The sequence below is a fragment of the Armigeres subalbatus genome, chromosome 3 (assembly GCF_024139115.2).
Source record: "Armigeres subalbatus isolate Guangzhou_Male chromosome 3, GZ_Asu_2, whole genome shotgun sequence".
NCBI lineage: Eukaryota > Metazoa > Arthropoda > Insecta > Diptera > Culicidae > Armigeres > Armigeres subalbatus.
The window spans coordinates 162,802,845-162,825,738 of NC_085141.1; the positions used below are offsets into that span (position 1 = coordinate 162,802,845).

General features: G+C 41.2%; 1 protein-coding gene across 1 annotated transcript in view; it reads right to left on the minus strand.

Moving 5' to 3' along the window:
* LOC134227910 (limbic system-associated membrane protein-like) overlaps positions 1-16,982 on the minus strand; it is a 517,094-nt gene extending 500,112 nt beyond the window's left edge. Inside the window, exon 1 of the mRNA XM_062709615.1 lies at positions 16,108-16,982. The gene's annotated coding sequence lies outside the window, so the exon portion shown is untranslated. The remainder of the gene's footprint in view (positions 1-16,107) is intronic.
* Between the last annotated feature and the right edge of the window lie 5,912 nt (positions 16,983-22,894).

Here is a 22,894-nt window from a genome sequence, read left to right on the forward strand (position 1 = left end):
GTTTTTTTTTAATGTTTGCTTTGTCCCTACGAATTCCCCATTCATAATAGAGAACATATTAAAACCACGGGACTGACACTTGTATACCTGCACTGCACCACAGTTCATTTCGTAGCCAACATAGAAAATTCCGCACTGACAGCCATAAGAAGAATCATGGGAAAGAAAGAGATAGGTGCGTTCCACACTGACAGTTCCATAAACGACAAGCAGAAGAAACGAGACTGCATCTACACTACGAAAACACAACCAAAACATCAGACCCCCGATTAAAACCGACTTTTCCGCTGCAAGTGGGGTTTTCAATATAGCAAATTTTGCTCTCGAATAGCTGAGCTCTTGTTGCTTTTCCCACTTACAGTAACATTGACACGTATTGTTGCATGATTGCATCATCGGCTGAGTACCGTCACCACACACAGTATTGGGTCTCATCCAGCTGAGCACTGTTTGTGTGATCCAAAACGATATCATTCGGATCAGAATCCCACCGCGTAGTATGTCAAAGTTTCGCACTGCAGCCACCACCATTGGACCTGGTTGACATGGATAAAATCGCCCATACCTTGGTTGTCGATGTATCCTATCGATTGGATCTACACCAGGAGCGTCGGGTACAAATTGTTTATTCAAAGCACCATCAGTACAAAAGCTGCACTTGGGAGATTTTGTCAGTCATACTGGTTGAAAATAACACCGTTTTCAAGGTCTATGCTTATAGTAACACATACCTCAGGTAGAAGTGAATAACAAATGAATATCATAAGTATAACAAATTTTGCTATGATAAATGGTTTTGTTATTCCCGAAATACATTCCGACAGTACATTTTCTTTAGATAGCATTTTTTGTATATATGTTATTGTAAAGAGGGGCTTTCTTTTAATCTTTGAAATCTGCCCTAAAATTTGAAATTCTTTTGCTTCCGGGACAATAGACAATGTTGACATGAGCAAGTAAATGAATATGAATATATCAAATTGAATTTAAAAAACTAAACGAAACGATTCAAGCTTTTTTTTTGCCAAGGGGTCATCAGCGTGTTTCAAAACATATAAAAATACACAATAAGAACCCTGCTGTACAATAAAACTATTATTTCCGTTTAGATTGTCAAAACATTCCCGTGTGCTTCGCCACCGATCCAAATATCCAATAACAAAGCTGGGACGCTCGAAACGTGTATTAAAACTCGAATCCACCATACTCTCTTTATCTGTGACCTAAAGCATCCAGTGTGTTGCAAAACCAGCCAACCAAACGAATGGAATGGATGACATACTCGCATCCTTCCTGGGGCATGGGGCCTTCCTTAGCCGTGCGGTAAGATGCGCGTTACAATGCAAGACCGAAGGTGACTGGGTTCGATTTTCGGTCCAGACTAGAACATTTTCGGATAGGAAAGTTTTTCGACTTGCCTGGGCATAAATGTACCATCGTATAAATTTCATGATTTATGAATGGAAAAATGGTAACTCGGCTACCTTGCATTTAACAACAGTAGAAGTGCCCAATGAACATCTGTGAGGAGGCAATGTCCCAGATAGGGATGTAATACCAACGAGAAGAAAAAGAAGATATCCGCATCCGCCAATGTCCAATAATCAAACATCACTCACGCACATATCAGTCGATTTTCTAATGCACAGGAACTGTTCGGGAATGTGTTTCCCTGGTGAGATCCAGCGTTGGTAGCTTTCGTAGGAAATTCCTTCCACCAGAATCGCTGATGACCAACACGCCACATTCAATAATGTCGATGTCACTGATGGTAACGGATTTTCATGTTTTCTGTCAATTTGTGATATGCCTTGGTTACAGTAACTGCTGACATACCTACTTGGGAAAGGAATAATTCGCATGGATTCTATCTCACTATCAGGCACTAAAAATTGACCTATTGTTCAGATCGAAGCACGTCCAAGACCCAAGCAAAGTTGAAGAATATAATGGCTATTAAAAATATATTCTTCTAGCGTTGACCGATAAAAAATCAAATTCCCCAACCGCTACGCAAATCCTTTTAAGTTCATTTAGTTTTTGGTCATTGTTCACTAAGCTTTGCTTAATTCTTGGCCATATTTCGATCAGAACAATAGGTTTATTTAAAGAGTGAAGTAAAGAGTAATTAGAAAAATATTCAATCAGGTGGCAAATAGCATTACAAAAAATCAGCATGGTTTCTTCAAAGGCAGATCGACATTTTCAAGTAACTCTGAATGAACTCACGGAATTTTTTCGACAAACATTCTAATACGATTAGGACTCTTACATTTATAATGATTTTCGAAACCTTTCGAAAACTATCTTTTTCAAACAATCTTATCAGGGCGATGCAGAGATATACACTTGATTCTTATCGTCAGTGTCAACTCGACCATTGGTTACCTTAGATTGTTCCTAAGCATGGCAAAGCATGTTCGCGTAGCGTTCGCAGATTTTTTAAATATGTATGGATTGTAGCCTCGAAAAAAGTGCTAAGTGTAGTGTGTGTAGGTATCTAAGTTAAATTGTGAGTTAATTCTAAAATCTCAATGGTATCGCATCTCGTTTTCGTTTTTTGCGAATATAAAAAAAAGAAATATGTGTTTGAATAGGATTTAGTGTTTCGATATCGATTTATTCTAAAAGATAGTGATCCTAGGATGTGGTTTGAGCAATCGGTTAAATACTTATTCCCAGGCATGCTCTCAGTCTTCAACCGCTTCTCGTGCTCGACAGTCGTGTTTTCGGATAGCTCGCAGCGTCTTAATATTAAATATTACGATTTGTGTATCATGCCGCGAATAAATTTGAATTCGTTGCAACATGTCGACGTACAGGCGAAACACACTAGTCCTCGACTTCAATGTTATTCCGTAGCGACCCGTGTTAGAAAACATTAAATAGTTTATCGAGAAATGTCTTAAGATAAACAATTAAACATGGTTGATGTAAAAAACCTTCAACTACACAATTTAAGGAATTATGTTCTCATTGAATTAAACGACACAGGCTTAGCATCGCGGCTGCAAAAACACGGGTGCCGGTCTCGTCTTCCCTGCACGCAAAAAAATGTTGCAGATGAAATTACTATATCGAGGGTTAATTTAAGAATGTGGACCAAAGATTTTCAACAGATAACAAACCCGTTGTGGACCTTTCTAGATTTATTTATTATGTTTATTCTTTGTACATTAGCAACCTAATCTCATACAAAACGAAGATCACTTACATGTTTGAGATCAACAGGAGTACTTCTATATAATGAACATATTTTCCTAGAATTCCTATAATTATTTCTTTCTGTTTCCTGTTTAATGCATGAGCATGAGCATAAGCATTATGACCGCACAATTCGTAGTTGCTACTCCGTGATTGACTGAACTTGCGAAATTGTACAGAGAACACAATAAATGGGGTTTGGGATTAGCTACCCATTCTAAATGTACACGTTTCAAATATTTAAAGTCAATAACGGCGCTGGCCACGTCCTTACGGTCATGTAGGAAGGGAAAGATTGTTAGTCCGACTCTCGTTGCTACTAGTGACCGAGTATACCTCTGCATCTCCACGATCTTGGGATAGGATATCGTTTTAGTTACAAAGGATAATTTATCTTGATTCACTTTGCCAAGCAATGCGATCTATGGGATGGGAAATAACACTAATACGAGTTAGAAGTTAAAACATGCTTGCCCGGTGGCATATGAAAACTGAGGAGATTCGCGTTTTGGATGACCGCACGAAAGCGCAGCACTCTGTACTCACTTACTCGATGGCTACCGCAATTTAATGAAGAACGCGCTTTTTCCGACCGCGCGCGAAATGCGCTTCAGCCATCAAACACAAGACAGATATTTTATTTCTTTCTCGACGACAAAAACACGCACTGCACTTACTTTTTCGATGGCTACTCTTATTACCGGCCGCGCAATGCAGAACACAATATTTCGGCAGATCGCGCGATCGTTCTGCTGTCCGAAACAAGAGAAAACACGCACTGAACTCTTCTGTTTCCTGTTTAGTGTTACAAAACTTGGAAAATTTAAATCATTGAAGCTAATACCATTCGCTAGTTGTACTCTGTTTGATATGAATTGCAACATGTATGCCCATAGTTCCCTACTTTTTATGCAAGTGAAGTACACCACTGGTGACAAATTTTCAACAATTCCTGTCCATGCCTATGAAATTGTTCCAAATTTGGAATCTTTTTTATTAGTTTTTTTTTCAATGAATGTATGTTTATTTATTTGGTTTGATTTTACATCTAATGTACATTGTAAGTGTTTGGCCCCACGGCCCTTCATCTTTGTTGTTAGTTTGTTTTTTATTATTTTGAAAAGGAAGTAATTTGAAAATATTTCTAGTATGACATGGAAGCCTATTGCAGGCATTAGTTCATTTTGAAAAAATTGATAACCTAACTACTATGTACACTAATATTAACAATAAAAATTTGATAACTTCCCTAGCGCCCTAATTGGAGCCTGATCCGAATGCAAGCAACGGACGCTGAACTTTTCTTTACACTCACCAAAGCGTTCATGTAAGGTTTTTATTCCGGCCAGACGGTGGACCTCGGATGTTCTTGTCCTGGGAGGGGTGTTGAGGATCATCCTCAGGAATTTGTTTTGGACCCGTTGAAGTTTGAGGTGGTGGGTTTTAGCGCAGCTCTCCCAGACCGGCATGCCGTATTCAATCACAGGGAGGATGATTTGCTTGTAGACAGCAAGCTTATTTTTCAGGGACAGTGACGACCGGCGGTTGATCAAAGGGTACAGTAGTTTCAACAAAACGTTACACTTCGTCACCGTCTTGTCAACCTGTTGCCTGTAAACAAGCTTACTGTCGAGGGTCAAGCAAAGGTAGTCGGCCTCATTGGATAATTCCACAGTCGAGGATGATTTTACAGTCCCCAGGTAGAACATGTTTTGGGATTTAGAGTGAGGGATGACCTGGGTCTTCGCCGCGTTGGTACAGATCTTCCAGCTGGTGAGGTACTCTGTCAGGGCACCCAGGCCTCGTTGGAGTTTTGCTACTAGCGCTCTGATCACTCTACCGTTGTAGACGATGGAGGTGTCATCTGCGAACAGAGACAGAATGCCGCCTTCTGGAGGTTCTGACATGTCGGAGGTGAACAGATTGAAAAGCAGGGGCCCGAGGATACTACCCTGGGGGACGCCTGCGACGATGTTGTGCGCATTGGAACTCGCTCCGCTGATTGAGACCCGGAATGTCCTCGCCGACAGGTAATTGTTGATGATTTTCACCAGGTAGCTGGGAAGGTTGTAGCGTTGTAGTTTGTACACCAGGCCATCATGACATACATTGTCAAATGCCTTCTCGACATCGAGTAAGGCCATGGCGGATGTTTTCGAGACAAACTTGTTCCGTCTGAGGACATTGGTAACTCGAGTCAGTTGGTGTACAGTTGACCGACCGCGTCGGAAACCAAACTGTTCCTCGAGCAAGATGTTGAGATTTTCGGCAGACTCAAGTAACCGGTGATGAATGGCTTTTTCGAATAGCTTGGATAACCCTGAGAGAAGGCTGATGGGTCGATAACTTTTGGGGGAGGAAGGATCCTTCCCAGGCTTCCGAATGGGGATGACTTTCGCTGATTTCCAGGACGATGGGAAGTAGCTGAGCCGAAGACACTGATTAAAGATCAGCGAGAGGCAGAGCTTAAAATATTCATCTTCATGAAGCAACTTCGGTCCGAATTTTGACAAACATCGCATGAATATTCAAAACATAGAATGACAAAGTCAGACGACTACTCCTCGAACTCATTCATTCGACTGTCACTGAGTGTGTTTACTATGTGCAGAAAAAAACATAATTAGCATTGTTTATGTTGATGTTTAACGTTGAAAGTGCCTCGCGGATGAAAATCGGATGCAGTCCTTTGTGATAAATCACTTTACTCATTTGAAACGTGTTCAGATGTCAGATAATTTATCAATTTGTAAAATGTGCATAAATATTCAATTACTAATATTCAACTGAATATTGACTGTCCAGAGCCGACTATGAATGTGTCGGAAGTGAACTGACAAATGAAGAAAAATGGACTTCGCCAAAAAATTTCGATTATTTTACACTCTGGCGAGAGGTGCTCAAAGAACGGATCACTCATGTGTTTGAGCTCGAGATCCAGGATGCTATCGACGCCTGGGGCCTTCATGTTTTTCGATGATTTGATATAGGCCGTCAATTCGCCAGCTGAGATCTCCAACTCCTCCGAGAAGTCGTTGGGAATCAAATGGATATTGTTAGCATGCTCGTTGACGGCTGCTTCGTGTGCACTGATGATGTTCTGCCCAAGATTGTGTGAGCTGACGAAGTGACGACCTATTTCAGCGACCTTCTCTGCAAGAGTTATCAAGCGATCCTTAGAGCCATTATTGTCTAGTGGGATCAAAGGTGGAATGGGCCGAGGCTTGGATTTTAGAATTTTGGTCATTTTCCAGAACGGCTTAGCATAATCTGGGAGAGTGCGGATCTTATTCGAGAAGACGTTATTTTTGAGGTCCACCATTCTGGCCTCGATAATTTTTGTGATTCGATTGCAGCGTGCCTTAAGCTCAGGCAGTCCAGTACGTTGAAACTGCCTGCGAGTGACATTCCGCAATCGAATTAAATCTTTGGTGAGTGTATCGATGTTTAAGGAGTTGCTTACCTGCCGAGCCGTCGGTACATGTTGCTCACGGGCCACCGAGATCGCCTCCTCGATAGCGCACAGCTGGCGGTCGATACTTTCCGGCGTCTCCGGACGCACCTCGTAATCGACGGTGTTGTCGACGCACTGCTGAAACCGCTGCCAGTTCACTCGATGATAGTTTCGCCTTGTTAGCTAGTGCCTATTTACTGAGGTTCCAACTTCAGCCACCACCGGATAGTGGTCCGAGCTAAGTTCTTGGAAGACGACCGGCTGCGAGACGTGATTGTGCATGTTCGTGATGTAGATGTCGAGCGTAGCATGGGCCCCGGACCGTGTCAACCGGGTAGGGCTGTCAGGGCTCAGGATGGTGAAGTGGCCCTCTAGTTCGTCGTTGGACCAGACGACTCCGTTCCGGTTGTAGACGGTGTTTCCCCACGATTGGTGCTTTGCATTCAGGTCTCCGGCGATGATGAACTGCCCCTGCCGCCGAGTGAGCTTGACTATATCCCTTCGTAGCTCGGCCGACGTGCCATCGTCGACTTTGGCTTGTGGGGGACAGTAAGCCACGATGAGGGTGACGACTCCGACGGAAGTGGTGACTTCCACTCCAACGGCTTCTATGAGTTTAAGCTTGAAGTCCGGCAGCAGGCGGCAGGCGATGTTGCTTCGCAAGGCGATTGCCACTCCTCCTCCTCTGGAGGTTGTTCGATCGAACCTCACCAGCCTAAAACTCGTAATTGTTGCACTTACCTTGGGCTTCAGGTGGGTTTCGGTGATGAAAGCCGCGTCAATCTCCTTCTCCTGAAGGAAATCGCTGAGATCGATGATTTTGCTCTTTAGTGAGCAAGCGTTTCAATTGACCAGACCCACCCTAGCAGCCATTTTCAATGACGAACATGCCCAGGGTGAAGATCTGGTCGAAGCGAGTTTTGCAACCGCGTAGTCGCGTTGCCAGTTGGGTGAAAATCGGAACTAGCTGCTCCGATGTGTAGAGCGGTGGGTCGCCCTCGACCGGAAGGGGCTCATTATCCTGACGACGGAATCCAGGGGGAGGAAGCGGGGGCCATTCGCTGGTGGATGGTGTTGGAGCTTGAACTGATGCTGCAGCAGCCGCCAGTCGTTTGTGTAGCTGCAAGGGTGGAAGAGTTGGTATCGCTCGCCGGGGAGCCTGGATGGCCGGAAAGTTCACTTCGTTCAGAGCAGGAACTCGGTTCTTTTCCGGCAGGGACCTGGTGGAGGCCTTCTTCCTGATTTCCAAAAACACCGACCGCTTTGGACAGTCCTTGGTTGTAGCCCGATGCTTGTCGCCTCCACATTTGTTGCAGCGCTGCTTCATGCAGCAGTTCCTGGTGCCGTCCCGAAATTGAAGCAGTTGGTGCACTGACCGATATCGCTCCCAGTCAACGACGGTGTAATTTATAACGCCGACCAGCTTCAGGTCCTTCCACGTGGTGGAGCCGTGCTCCAGGTGGACCAGGTAAAGCTGGTCGCGATATCTCTTCGTCTTGTCGTGACGAGCGATCTTATGGACGGCCACCGGTTTCAATCCGCAACTTTCGAGCTCAGCTTTTAGCTCCTCTTCCTTCATGTCGTGGAGTCCTCGCAGCAAAGCCTTCAGCGGCTTCGTGCCGGGGTGGTCATGAGTGTAGTACTCATACCATACTTGTGGACCTCGAGGAACTCCACGACGGATTGATGATGGTCCTTGTTTGCCGGCATCACTTTCACTCCCTCGCTGCAGAGCCGAAAAGTACATTTCAGCCCCTTAGCGATCAGCTGGCGAATTTTTGGGCGTAAATCAGGCGGATCGCCCTTCAAAAACACGGGCGGGCACTTCAAGCGGCAACGGCGAGAACACGTTGCTCTGCAAAAGCTGCTTGGAGGGGTTACCTACGCCTCCAAGAGCAGTGCGCTTAGGCACTTTTCCAGCGACCGAATCGGCCAGGAGAAAGTAACGCCAACGCGACAAGCGAAAACGTAAACAGCGAACGAACGAGAAAAAAACAGTTGAAAAAAAAGCGCCAGCAAAAAACACGTCCGTACGTGTTGCTGTCTCGTACTGGAATGACGTAGAGCGATTTTTTTTAGAATCGTACCTTTGAAGTAAGGTAAACGAAAATCTGCAACCATACGCCTGAGAAGACATCTCAGATCGTGTGGGGTCGGGAAGCGCTCAGGTAGCAATTGTCGTCCATGAGCCGAAATGACCTCCTAGCGACTATACATAAACCCCCGCAGCTCATCCGCGCATGTTTCTTGTATGGGTGAGTTTAGCGTCCATTGCATCCTCTCTACGAGTTTGTCCGAGGTCATATCCTTGTCGCTAACAAGTAGCATGGCATTCCAATAATTTTAGGGTCGTGGGCATGCTGATCCGTAGAGTCCGGGAAGTCTGCATTTCCGAGCCTATGTAAGAACGTCATGAAACAGCCATGTTCAAACAACACATCTGTGATTTGAGAATTTCATACTTGACTTAAACAAACTCTAGCAGTACTTTGGTGTTATGGATTGTGGAAAATTTTGGTGTTCGGATTTAAGAGATTACGAGTTTATCTGCAAAACCAGCCATTTTCCAAAAAGAAAATTTTAAATTTAGTTCAAAAATTTTCCATGAAATAATTGCATTTTGGATTTTTTTTTTTTCGTTTCCTTGTTATTTTTTTTATTCCCCCCCCCCTCCTCGTACATTCCAAGACATTGTCGGACATAAAATAAATTTAATATTCGTATCGGCCTTATAAACGCTTCGCAATACAAATATTCTTATTGAGGTTATGCATTTGACCAAATTACGACAAAAATTTGATTTTTTGAAGCATAGGATTAATTACGCTCTTCATCACAACCGTAAAACTGCTCATAGGATCAACAGGCGTTTGACGTTTAAAGATTTTTCAGCACATTTATGAAAGGTTTAGCAATAAGAGCGACAATAAAGCTGAGCAAATAGCTATAGTGGTTGCTTTTATAAGTCCGCTATAAGAATTAAATAAATCCAAAGGCAAGGAGATTGTTACTTGGGTCGGGTACTTTTTGAATGGATGGTTACATTGATCAAGCTGAGAAAATAAGCTTGGGAGCTTTCAAATTTTATTTTTATTCCTATTTAGAAACCTGAGAGAGAGAAGCCAGCTCACTGACAGATCGTTTATTTACTATGTCTTCTTCTTCTTTATTTGTGTGGAAACCATGGAAACTCAACAAATCAAAGTAACATTTCATAACGTCGGAAGCAACATTTTTCACTTCAATGAAAACTTGTTCGAATTAGCTGATTTTAATGGTTATCAGGCCTGGGATTTGTCACCTCCATACAGACAAATCATGTGACAAAACCAAAGAGAAAACCGTCACCTCAAACTGGACAACACAACCTAACCAACGTAGCTCGATACAGCGTACTACTGGTCTCTCGCTCCGACAAGACATTTTGAATCTTGTCACATACTTATTTTGTTACGATATATGTGTCGTGTGACGCTTTCCATCGCGACTAAGGTTTTGCACAACCAAACGGATTAGAATAGTTGGCATGGTTATTGACAAAAAAGTTCGTCATGTCACCTTTGAATTTTGTCGCGACAAAAATTGTTGTCGTTGTCAGCAAAATGTTGTCATTATGAATTAATGACAAAATGTGTGGAAACCACTGAAATGGTGTGGTTTCTGGGTTTTACAGCAGTTGAAGTCGATCTCATTATAAAAACGGCTAATATGTACGGCATAATAATAATGTGTCGAATTTTGGTGATTTTAGTCCAGCTCCTCCTGTTTAACCAAAATGCGTCATTTAATTACATAATATGTTTTTAGATATTATCTGAAATGTATGTTTAAAAATCAGGAATGGTTTGAAATGATCTATATCCGGAAATCTTTTAAGCGGGCCATTAACACTCGAGCACACAAGCTGTTGTATTTTGAACATCATAAACCAAAAAACATATCACGCTGTACATAGCATGAACAAGGCGGCATGAGCGTTTCATGACCGTACACTTATTACGTAAGCACTTATGGAAGGAGTACTATCATTTTCTTACTCTCCATATAAATAAAAAATAATGTGTAAGAAAAAATTTTACATTGGAGGGGGTTTCGAAAAACACAGAAAAATGCACCGTAATAAGTGTACGGCCGCCCCACAACAGCGCGTGGCTAGCGATTAAAATATATAGGGCAAACGATCCGATAGTCGTGGGTGTTCCTATAGTTGCGGTAGTACAGTGTGCGTTAAATCTACGAATAAAACGCAGCAACCCATTACTTCTAATGATAAAACGATATGTCAATATACGAAGCAAGTGAAAACAGCATTAATTATCTTCAAAAACTGGTAAATATCTAGAAAATACCTTACTAAATTTTCGCCTGTGCACCAATACTTGCAGTAGTGTTCCTATAGTTGCGAGTCCCGTAAGAAAGCAATGGAATTCGCAACTATTGGAACACGAATTAAAAAATACCGCAATTATTGAAACAGTGTACCAATAATTGGAGTTGATATTTTAGGACGGAATACATGGAATACATACGACGGAAGCATTTTTCCAATAAAATAGATGGGGAACGCTTTCGAATATATATTCAAGGTAAGCGAAATGAAATTTCGTTTAATTCAAGGAAAATGATAGTGTTGGAACGTGCTTAGTTCCTCCACTATTGGATCATTTACCCTACTCCGCCCAAGTTAACGTGCAGTAATTCCAATCAATCAAAAATGTATCGAATGTTCCTTAATTGCCCCTAATGTACACGCAAAAATATGTTGCGGTCGAAACTACCATTCCGAGGGTTAATTTAAGAATACGCACCGACGATTTTCAGCAGACAACAAACCCGTTTGATTTTACCATGCGCGCAGTAAAAATCAACTGTGGTCCTGGTGGAATGTTGTTACATGAACTGAATCAGTGGTGAATTTGTCCGAATGAATGGTTAATTTAACTGAAAATTTGTGGTTGTTTTAAAAACATGGCGTAGTCTACAAAATAGTAATTGTTACCATGGATTTTTTTTCTGTGTAGGATATACGCTTAAATAAAATTCCGTATTTCTCTTATACTTAAAATATTGCAGTCAAATCAGTCAAACCGTCTATCAGGCAATTGCTACAAACGGTGTACCGGTCAAAATCTACTGAAGTCGAAATTTACGCGGACGATTGATTGTACTGCGTAAGTCAAAACCGGGTAAATTACAAAAACAGCGTAAAAATGACTTTATCAAAAATCGCTGTTTCGTATTGTCCGATTTTTTTTTCAAAACCACGTGAACAAAATCGGTTAAAAAACAGCATCAATACAAAACCCACTTGAAAAGTACGAAAACTCCATAAACCGCGTGAAAATCTGCGTTGCGTTAAATGGTTCAGTTATTCTACAATGGGGGATCTTTCTATGTGCAAAAGACACTTCAAGACAAAATTTTCAAAACGACTTGTCTGCTTTTGTAAACAAGGATTCAAACGACGATTTGACGAATCTGATTGCTCTCCCACGCAAACCAGCACCACCAATAGGTAGATGAAGGTTTCCGCTACCTGTTGATGGTGGTGGTTTGCGTGGGAGTGCTATCAGATTCGTCAAATCGTCGTTTGAATCTTTGTTTTCAATAGCAGATAAGTCGTTTTGAAAATTTTGTCTTGACTTGTTTTTTTTGTTCATGTATTATTATGTACGTAACAAAGCAAAAATTGAATAAAATGTCTTATTTCTAAACAGAAAATCTGTCAAGAGAACAAAGAAATAATTAATTATAAAGTGCTCTTTTCAGTATGATATTTCAAATTTGTCCGCTGCTATTGCTCCTCCACGCAGATGGACAACCAGAAGATGCGACATAACTTACTTTCGGGACCAATGTTGTGTCGTGCACAGAGCCGAAAGTGTATGCGTTGTCACACTTTTGTCGCAGATGTGTGCTCTAACAAGACATACAACAAAAGCAAATTGTCGCGGTTGGAAAAAGTTGTCATCTGGTCGTGGGGATCCAATCGTGCGACGAAAAACTGGAAGTTGACAAGTTTTTTTTGACTGACCATGTTTTTATGTATCTTGTCAGGTGTCACTGACAAACGCGACAATTCCCAGGCCCAGGCCATTGGTTATGAACATCCTAACGTGGAACAAAACCGATATCGCATAATACGGGATCATTCACATGGATAATAACGGGTTCAATTAACTGTAGCAGATATAAGAAAAGTTGCGAACATAAATTGCCAAATAAATAATTTTGGCTACGACCATTTGAAGTTGCATTGCTGTGTTTACTTTTTCGGTTCGCAGTGACTGGATCGCGGTGACATTAGGATGAACGTAAATAAAGCGAGCTGTCTTCTCTCTCTCAGATAGAAACTTAACATTTTTATTGCAATTGAATACACCTCAACGATATATTAAGACAAGGTTTAGCGTCACTGACTCTGAACTCTGCACTGCGAGTGAACATTTCAGTTATTTTGTTAAAAATACATGTTACAACGTTCTGCAACAGATAAATCACATACGTCATTTTGATAAGTCAGGATAACCGAGGTCATGCTACTTTCGTCGAAATGTTACGCTGCTCCGTACGCTGTTGATACGTCGAAATGTTGCTTTCACATCCGACAAACAAAATGCAACACTTACAACACGACGTAATAACATTTGCTGCTGAAAAACAACGTAAATCAACAAAAATCAAAACAATGTAAATAACAAAAATCAAAATATACAAGCAACAAATTTAATTTTGACATCAGTTCTGAAAAACTACAAGTTAACGCACGAATAAAACTATTTAATTGTTCGAAAACAGTTTTAAAGTACATTTTATGCTAAGCGGTGTATGTGCAATATTTTCAACAACGTTTTTAATAACATATTTTCATGTAGTTTTGAAGATACAGGTACCGTCGTTGGGGGTGACAATGGGTCAAATGGGGGTGAGAATGGGTCACTGTTTCAAGTACTTAAAATTCTTGTAGAACAGATTGAATGAATCTGAGGGCAAGAAGACTAAAATATAAGAGACCTTTTTGAACAATTTTGCTATCCGACCTTCAGGCTGCCAGTGAGAGCGATTACCTTTTCTCACCCCCTAGACCCATTGTCACCCCCGATGGCGGTACATATTTTAAGATGAATATGATGCCATATGCTGTTGAAAACGGACCTGTTTACAATTTGCGACATACGCCGTTTTGAAAAAGTACCCGAGAACAGCAACAATATGGTTTAGGGTTGTATGACAAATTGCCGAATGTCGTTCCGCGGAATTACATTTCGCGGAGTCCCAACTCCCAAGCAATTCCCGGAAAATCATTTCGCGGAATGTACATTGTGCGGAATCTGACCATTTCGCGGAATTCCATTTTGCCGAAATTTTAATTTGGGCTTAAATTATTCAGCTGGGTTGGCATACCACCACACTCGTACTTTGTATGTACAGCTGTCGCCGTTTTTCACAGTGTTTTATGTGCTTTCAGGCTATGAGCCACATATAATACTTGTTATGGCGAAACTTTACATTAGACGTTATATCCATTATTTCCAGTGACAATTAGGTGTAATTACGGGGCCCTCCTTAGCCGTGCGGTAAGACGCGCGACTACAAGGCAAGACCATGCTGAGGGTGGCTGGGTTCGATTCCCGGTGCCGGTCTAGGCAATTTTCGGATTGTAAATTGTCTCGACTTCCCTGGGCATAAAAGTATCATCGTGTTAGCCTCATGATATACGAATGCAAAAATGGTAAACTTGGCTATGAAACCTCGCAGTTAATAACTGTGGAAGTGCTTAATGAACACTAAGCTGCGAGGCGGCTCTGTCCCGGCGTGGGGATGTAATGCCAATAAGAAGAAGAAGAAGACGTTTACATATAGTTACACTAGATCAAGTGATATTGCTCGTAGTCTGGGCAGGACACGTAACAGAATACAAGTGATAAAGCGAACCTGACTATGAACTTTACTTTTGTCGGCATAAGCCAGAAAACCTTTTTGTATACTTTACATTAAGTAATTTTTCAACAACTTTAGCGGGTGCATCACTTGAATTCAAGCTTATACAACACGGCAGACTACGGTGGGTTGGATACGTTGTTCGTATGCTGGAATAACGTCAAGCGAAGATAATATTTTGGACAAAACACGGCTTCGTGGATGGCCGCGTACACGATGGCTTTTTGCAGTTGAAGAGGACCTGGGGGCGCTCAATGTTCAGAGCGACTGGAAGCGATTGACCCAGGAGAGAAGGATACTCGATTCGGCGTAGGTTCATCGAAGACCTGTAACCCATCAAGTATCCAGTATCAAGCTGCAACCTTTTTATGAGGTGAGTCAGCCTTGGGCTGAAAACCTCCCTAATAAAGACAATCAATCAATAAACAATAGCAACCGAATGAGTAAGTCGATGAAGATAAAAACTGAGTGAATCAGAGAGATTAACAAACAAAATTTCATGTGGACTTTCTTCCGTAGACTTTCAACAATCCACCATAAGGGCTAGAATTAACATTTAAGACTATTAAGACTTTTAGTAAATTATCAACAATTGATCTTAGATTTCTACGCATTAATTATTGAACGGGCAAATCACCTGACAGTCTGCGGTTTCATATAGAATTTCAAATGTTTTTTCGGCTTCCTGGTATATTTCTGATCCACCAGAAATCATTACATACTTGTTTAGAATGTTTAGAAACTTTTCGGAAAACTAGAAAATGTGTGGAACTTGAGATTTATTGAAAAATCTTTAGCCATCCGTGAACGCTTTTAGGATTTAAAAGGGAGGAAAAGGAACTTTCATGCGTACAGCATGTCCTACTTGTCCCACCCACTGGTTACTGACAATTATGTTGAGTAGACGTACTGTTGATCCTTCCAGTCCCTTCCAGTTAATTGTCAATAAGTTATGGAATACGGGGATACACCACAATAGATCAAGTTACAATATCCCAAGCAAAAAAAAATCCTTCTCTAAACTAACATTTCCCAGGAAAAAAATGTCCTTCCTTCACTCCCAATTTCAGAGCCACTTTGGCAATCAAACGATAAATATTATCCTTTATCCGACGTTTGAATACCTACTTTGCTGGATGATAAAGAAGGCTAACTGATATTTTGATTGTCATAGTAATGACCAAGCCGAAAGATTCCTAATATTTACTGCGAGTACAGCAATCGATCTTCCTTTTGTTGAAATAGAAATCTAAACTAGTAAAAAATATTACCACGACATATGCTTTACTATCATTACAAACGATGGTACATAAAAGCGATTCCAGGCTTTATTGAGTCCAAATTTTCAAAATTCCGCTGACTTGTTTGTGTCATTAGTAACATATCCGTGGGAGAAAATATTCATTCAACGTAATTTACAGATGAAATTATCTTTTTAATAATCCGTCATTATGAGTCTTCTCCAACACTCCGGTGAACAGCTTTGATGAAAACCACGCTACACTTACTTTATGTTTACTACGGTGCAGGCTGTAAAGCGTCTCTCATCTCGTTAGCGACAAGGTGCGACACATTACACACACGTCATTCTGAAAAACCATAAGAGCAGAAACGTGTCTGATATTCCGTTCCTCGCCTGAAATGTGCCTGCGGAACGTTTTAGTTTCAACGTGTTCAACGCTGTGTCTGCCCGGCAGAACCCACGTAGTCGCATCTATCCAAAATCCGGCTCTTGTGTATCTTTTTGCTCTTTTCACCAAACACAACGCAAACACATAGCACACTGTAGAATCCGCCGACACTACTAATGATGAGATTCCTCATGAATCCACTAGATAAGGTACAACTGTCATTAATTACTGCCGCACTCGACACAGTGCCCGAAATTAAAAACAAACTCGTATCATATTAATGCTCTTCCAGGCATGTCAGGATTATTCACTTCCCGACACCCAAGCTTTCGGCATCCGTAGCTATCAAGCCTGATGTGCTGCTTATTACATCATGCCTACATTTTTCGCATCAGATGCTTTCGCTGTTCACCCGGAACCGCACTCAGCTGACCCTATTACCCTTTTGAACTCCTCGCTTCCAGATCAGCGATCATCGGCATAAATCTGTAACCATAAACTCTCCGAGAAATTTAATTCCCACACAATTTCCAATCAACCTTTAAAATCCTTCGAATTGGATCCTTCGTAAATACACATTACCCTCCGGCACCTAAGACTATTTCACCAGATCAGATTTCTTCCCCCAGTTGAATCGCAGCAACGCGATTCCGTTTCTTTTCGCGTACGGCTACGGATCCGCCAATTTTATTACGCTACGAGTTCGACAACTTCGCTAGACAAACCGGCGCGGGCACTCTCGGACGCGGCATTCGCTCGAGAAGCTCAACAATACTGACGTTGGCCAAGGCGGTCAGGCCATGGTTTGCGAGCCCTTCCTGCTTTCCAGTGCATTTCGGTTCTGGCCGAAGGAGAATGCTCGGTCCTGCGCAGTGGATCCTTGGACCCGAAGTTGTCGGGGGTCTGCTCCCCTCACTGGAAAGCACTTCCACCGAACCGGTTCGATGCGAAATGGTGAACAAATATTTGTAACACGACGGGTGGCATATTTTAGAGCTTATGAACGCGGAAGGAAATGCTTTTTGAATGCCAGGCGGCTTACTTTCTAGAATTCATCGGGTTCATCAAACAGCTTCGGAAAACCCCCGAACAAGAGAGACAAACGGATTCTCTGGGACAGTTTCATCGAAGAATTGAAGCCAATGAAAAAGTTAAAAATAAGCAGTAGGTCACTAGTTTTTACTTGATGGGTGGCTATACAGTCATATTGAAAGGTGCGGATGCCAAAGTTGATGAAAAGGTAATTTCATAAGAATAGATTAATGAAAAAAAAAAATGATTTCGGAACAATTCAAAAGTAAGGGCACAACATAGCTTTCAAGTTATCCTTATCTTATTAGCGGGGATGTACTTCGAGAATGTGCTTCATATATGGTCGGGGTTCAGCCAAATCGCACCAAACGCCAACGAAAAGTTACCCATTTTTTGCTCAAACTTTCGTTTAGCAGATTTAATTGATCACAAATCATATATGTATTATACCCCTCAAAGCCATAACTGAGGATATCCTACTGCAAATGTACGCTTATGAAACTATTTCCGTTGTCCTTGTATGAACAAAATATCAAAAGTCAGTCCAAAAGCCGCTTGGTGCGGTTTGGCTGAACCCCGGCCATATCTATGTAACATCATTTAGGTAATTTTGAACTTAAGTTGCTCTTTTGAATTATTATTTTTAATTTATTATTAATTTATAGGACTAAATTGCGATTTATACAACTACTAGTCGACCCGGCAGACGTTGTCCAGCAAAGTAAGCGAAAATGCGCGTTGTGAGCTGCCAAAGTGAAATTCCCATACAAATCTTTATTTTAGTTTCTCAGGATTTACTCAACTTTACTAATGATTTTCGCATAAGGAAATATCGTATAAATCTTTCAGAAACTATAACGAACGTAATTGCTGAAGGAATGGAGAACATTCATATAGCCGGTTTCGACATATGCGGATTCAAACATAGACCATTTCATTCTTATTGTATACTTGTCAGGGTTGTAAATATTCGGCAGCACTGGATGAAAGTGATGTTTTTTTATATCATTTTTTTTTTATTTTCTTCCTGCTTTGAAATCAACCTCACATTCCCGGAGAGGCAGAAAAGTAAACAACAGAACTCACATCACCCACAGCGCCGCGAAGATGAAATTTACCACAGCAAAATGTACACATTCACCCAGCAAATTGAAAAAAATCACCATGCGTTTAAATGGGCCGCTCAGACTTGTGAGTGGCTGAATGCGAAATTGAATGGTCGGTGTCGGAAATGATTTTTCGGCTGCACCCAATCGCACTCACCACGGCGGCGATGAAGGCGACAGCAGATTATACTGAGATCCATGTTTTTCACTACATTGACTGTGAAATATTTCTACCCTGATACTAGTCAACCCGGCAGATGTTGTCCTGCAAAGTAGGCGAAAATGCGCGTTCAGAGCTGAAATATCTTATTTTAGTTTTTCATAATTTCTTCATCCTTACTCGTGATTTTCGCATGAGAAAATATCATATAAACCAGTCGGAAACGATAACAGACATATTTGCTGGAGGAATGGAGAAAATCTATCCAGCCGTTTTCGAGTTATGCGGATACGAACACAGACCATTTCATTTTTATTATACAGAAGATAGAAAAAAAAGATACATGACCATGAGCAGGATGACAATACAACTCGTAGCTTCTTTTTTTACTAATTTTATTTGCTAATTATCTAATACATACATTCATCTCTTAGACAAGTTGTTTCGTGTTTTCTTAACACTATCATCCTTATTTGCTATGTTACATTTTTAGTTATTATTCATACATTTCAATTGCCTCTGGCAGTTAGGACTTTTCCTCTGGTTGAATTGAACCATGAATGTTTTCAACATAAACTAAACTTGACCTAATTTATATACTCAGGGTACAATAAGCTAATCGTTACAATAAAAGATTGCAACGACTTTTGTCTAAAATTGGCAAAGAAAATTGATCCATTGGGATATTGAATAGTATGATATCCCGCAGAACAATCTTCAAATAAAATTTTACCATTGGAATTGCTTTGAGCATTATTCCATGAACGGTGTTTGGCATTGAAGTCAACAATTATGAAAAATTTGGATTTGTTGCGAGTTAGAATTTGAAAATCAGCTCTAAACAAATTCCTTTGCTGCCCATTGCACTGAAAAGGCAAGTAGGCAACAATAAAAGAGAATTGTCCAAAATTTGTTTCAACAGAAACTCTCAAGGTTTCTAAAACTTTGGTTTCAAACGAAGAATATAATTAATGTTTGATACGTCTATTAATGACAATGGTGACCCCCCCCACCGGCGCTGACGATTATTTCGTTCAATAAAATAATTTGGATCTCTTTTGATGAAAAGATCAGGTTTTAAATATGTTTCAGTTATAATGGAAAAGTGCACATTATGAATTGATAGGAAGTTGAATATATCATTTTCCTTTCTCTTTAAAGAGCGGACATTCCAATTTAAATTTTTCAAAGAATGATTTTAACCCATTGAAACGAAGTCCAATAACAATTTTTTGAGTAAATTTGATACCAACCTGTTCATTTAGAAAATCGAAGTCGGAAGCAGACATGCTACCTGAGTCGTCAAAACGAACGTTATTTTCCGTTGAAGAATGGGTATGAAAATCATTCATCGTCGGTAAATTTTCAGAAATGATATTTTGTCTGTCTGTAGCGATGCTTACATAGATAGGCATGTTTGAAAATTAGAACTCGATGAACTGTTCGTTACCCGGTGAGACGTAGGAGCAAAATTTGTTCGTTGATTGTGGTGGGTATTACCTGCTCGACTTGCGAATGATTTTGATTTTGAACGTTTGAAATATGTTTACCCGGTGAATCTGAGATACTATTGGAATTTCCCGTCATCAATTTTGCACGGAAATTCAAAACTTTTTTGCGCGAAGGGCATTCCAAGAAATTGGATTTATGATTACCGCCGTCGGGGGTGACAATGGGTCTGGGGGGTGATAATGGGTCATCACTCTCACCAGCAGCGTGGATGTCGGATAACAAAATCGTTCAAAAAGGTCTCTTATATTTTAGTCTTCTTGCCCTCAGATACATTCAATCTATTCTACAAGCATTCTAAGTACTTGAAACAGTGACCCATTCTCACCCCCATTTGACCCATTGTCACCCCCGACGACGGTACACAATATTTCGGCCGATCGCGCGATCGTTTTGCTGTCCGAAACAAGAGAAATCACGCACTGAACTCTGGTAGGTTCTTATACAAAATTGTTGGAAAATGTAACAGTCTCAGCGCTGCAGCGCTGGTTTGGTGAACACTATGGGTCTCCGAGGCTTCTATCAAAAGATAGATTTTGGAGTGATCCTATATCTTTTACGTATACTTAGTATACGTGAAAGGCAAAACGTAGCAAATCTCGCTTAACTTTTCAAAAGGACCTAATTAATTTCATTTTCATGAATTAATTCGAGTATTGCAATCAACAGACCGATAAGAAAGATTTTGATTGCAGTTCTCAAATTAATTCACGAAAAAAATGTTACTTAGGTCGTTTTGAAAAGTTAAGCGAAAAATCTTCAAATGTAATGAAATTGCGAACGTGGAGTATACGATAAATTATTCAGGAAAGCTTTTGCTACTGCTTTTGTAAAAACACAAATTCTCCATGTTATGAAAAGGAAAACATGACATTTTAACTCATGCTTTGGGGTGATGGTCATAGGATGAACATCGTCAAAGAATGGCATTACCTACCAATAAAATGTCTGCCTTTATGTATAATCTCAGTATTATTTAAATGCGTTTAAAATACGATTTCAGTCACTATGTTTTCGTATAATTTGACAATAATCAGATAGATAATCAAAACAAATCTTTTCTCTCCTAATAGAACATCCGGAGGCCGACTGCACTTACTACCGGATGTGGGGAAAATTCCGCTGGCGGATACCACCCTCATCGAAGATCCTAGCGAAGTGCAACATGAAGACGAGGATGCGTCGGTTTGTTCGGCCTCCACTAGAGGGAGCACTTTAAGTGTAACCGAATCGGTCAATGCCGGAAATCGGGACTTCAAGATATTCGTGGAAACCAAATCCGGAGCACGACACAGCATTCATTTAATAGCGCCAACCATTCAGGACAAGGAGGCCTGGATCAGTGATATATCACAATGTTTGGACAATATTCACATGCACTCGTTGCTTTCGCCTGGGATCGGCGGCTCGTCCGGAAGTAAACATTGCTTCCAATCAAAGCAGATGTGTAATCCGTGTTTAAATGTTCTTCAAGCTGGTCTCATTCTCTTTATCTCTGTTTTCGGTGTTGTTTGTGTCGTTCTTTGGTTGCGGGTATCACTATGAAGGATCCATTTTTGCAGGACATCAAGCGCTCCGAGCTGATCCGAGACTATTCAAGGACGACGTTGACATTCGATTCTCTCGAACGCTCAACTCGTGCAAATTACCTCAGGTTCGTTATGCGACCCCGGAACGACTTCTGCAACGGTTGACTGATCTACGGTTCCTATCGATCGACTTTTTGAACACGTTCCTGCTCACCTATCGTGTGTTCACCGACGGAGAAACGGTTCTGAATGCGTTGAAGAGTGTGTTTTATGATCCACCAATAGAGCCAACATGTGATTGTGACCATCAGACCGATTTTCTGGAGCTTCCCTACCAGGATGGACGGGCATCACCTCGGAGAACATCCGGTGCTAGTTCTGTTTCCGGTGAGTACATTTTAAATGATAGCAAAGCACGGGCAATTAAAATGGGCACATTTAAATTTAGTGGAATCTTCTCTCACAGGACAGGCGTCCTTGGCGTGAGAGGATCCACCCCAAATCATGCATTTAGGATCCATGTGGGGAGACCTTTCAAGACGACTTTGAACAATCGCTCAGTTTTGTCGTCGTATGTGAAGAATTTATGGCGCTTTTTAGTTAAATACTGAAGAAGACGTTTGCGATCGTCAAAGGATCCCGGAAAAACGCGGCACCCTTACTGGCAATTTGGATTGAAACCTTGATCCCCTGAAGGTTACTCAAAATCTCATTCCTAAAGCCAGAAAACTCGGCAACAGATACCATAATTGGCGGAATTCTTTGCTTTTTCGCCTGGCTAGGTGTAGATTTGGAGGAGAAGAATTGTTTCCAATGTTATAGTTAGAAGGAGTAACTGAAGTCTCCAGCTTCCTTCTATTTTTTCCGCGCTTTGGCAGGACGGTCTTGAAACCTTGTTTCTTAGAAGGAAGTGGAGAATTCAGAGACTCACCTTCCTCTTGTTTTTATTAATGCTCATTGCTGAGCGTGGACTGTGGAGACGTGACCTTCATAGAGGCTTTTTTTCCAGAACGGTGTCCCTGCAGGATTACCACCGAAGGTACGGCTCCAAGCAAAGATCGCTACGGAATCAGTAGGTACAAGTAGCGATAAGAAGCACTGTTGCAATTAAAATAGCTTCGGGTGGTATTGAATACTTCGTTCAGCAAAGAAAGAAAAGAACCGCACAGCACGAAAGAACGATGCAGTCTGCTCGTAGTTTCAACTTCATGATTGGCCATTACAATTTAAGTGTCAGTAGGAAAATCGAGCCCATGAAGAGACGGAGCAACTGTACCCTGTTGATAACGCACGAAAGTTCTATGAGAAGCCGAACCGTTCACGTAAGG